The sequence below is a fragment of the Guillardia theta genome (assembly GCF_000315625.1).
Source record: "Guillardia theta CCMP2712 unplaced genomic scaffold GUITHscaffold_2, whole genome shotgun sequence".
In the NCBI taxonomy this organism is placed as follows: Eukaryota; class Cryptophyceae; order Pyrenomonadales; family Geminigeraceae; genus Guillardia; species Guillardia theta.
In genome coordinates this window covers 420,539-422,133 of record NW_005434672.1, presented here as the reverse complement: position 1 = coordinate 422,133, position 1,595 = coordinate 420,539, and positions in this window count along the sequence as shown.

The following is a 1,595-nucleotide window of genomic DNA, read 5'->3' as shown; positions in this document are numbered from 1 at the left end:
TGTCAACCTCTTCCTATCTGCTACCTCCTCTCCCCCTCTTCCCTCCTTCCTCCCCCCTACCCCAATGCCATCACTCCTCTCCTCTCCTCCGCTCCTCTCCTCTCCGCTCCTCTCCTCTCCTCTCCTCTCTTCTCCTCTCCTCTGCCTTGTGACTGACTGCAGGTCTTGGGCCTGCTATCTCTTCTCTTCCTCTTCTTGAGGCTGGGAATCTACTACGTGGTACAGACTGCTCCCTGCTCCCTGCTCCCTGCCCATCTTGCTCTTCCCCCATCCAGTAGAATTGCTCCTCATCCTCAGCGTACAGGAATCAACGGGACAGAACTCAAGGTTCAAGAAGGAGGCAGACGGCATGATCGACTACCTTGCGAGGAGGAACATCTCAGAAGACGTCAGAGAGGAAGTGGAGGATTACTTTCGCTTCAGGAGAGTATCTCTTCCTGCTCCCCCATCCTTCCCCGCCCTCTCCCCCTCCCCTTTTCCCAACTCCATATCCATCACCTTCTCCTCCTCCTCCTCCTCCTCCTCCTCCTCCAATCGACCCTTCTCTTTCCCCCCTTCCTATCGTGTCCTTCCCTGAGCTTGCCTCCCCTGCCTCTCACCTCAACACTGTCTTCCTAACCCTGTCATTCCACTCTTTCCCTTCCTACCTCATGCTCATCCTCGTTGTGCAGGTGGAAAGAGTCTCAGGGTTTCAACGACCTTGACCGCATTCGCTCTCTCCCCGCTTCTATCCGTGTTCACACTTTCCACAGGTGAGAGGAGGGGGAGGAGCTGACGAAAAATCTCGAGGAGGGGAGGAATGGGGACAGGAGGAGGAGGGTTCGAGTTAAAGGAGCAAGAAATGATCGAGGGAAAGATTGAGGAATGTCAAAGGACAGTGGGGGAGAAGAGAGGTAGGAGGGAAAGGGGACGATAGAGGGAGAAGGAACTTGGAAGGAAGACAGGTAGGACGAGGAGAAGGAGAGGGAGGGAGCAGGAGCAAGGAGTGGTAGGATAGGTAGGAGGGGAGAGGGGGAGAGGTTGATGTTGCTCAGAGACTCTACGTTTTCCAGTATCACCTGTGGGATTGCGAACTTGGTCGACTTTCTGTCAATCAGGAAATTGGGAGACATACCCTTCTGGTATCCAACCACCACAGGCCATCCTGTTGCTCCCTCCTCCCTCCTCCCTCCTCCCTCCTCCCTCCTCCCTCCTCGTCTTCTTTGTCTTCTTCCTTTTCCGCCACTCCATTCCTGCTGCTGTTTCTTTCATCTCCATCAATCTATCCACATTCACTGTCACGCTCTTGCCTCCTCCTTTCTTTTCGTTCTGCTCATTTCTCTTCATTCTCCACATTGCTACTCCTGCTCCTCCTGCTCCTTCTTCTCCTGCTCCCGCCCCGGCCCCAGCTCCTCCAGCCCCTGCTCCTGCTCCTCTCCTGCTCCTGCTGGATTTTCTTCTCCCCTTGTACTTTGTTCCTCTGCTCTGCCATCCTCGATTCTCTCTCTGTGTTCTCCTCCTCCATCAGCGTTGTCATCACTTGACCCCTGGTTGACTTTTTTTCTTGTCAGGGAAGTGATCACAGAAGAGTTGGTTGAGGTGAAGTCTCCTTATGC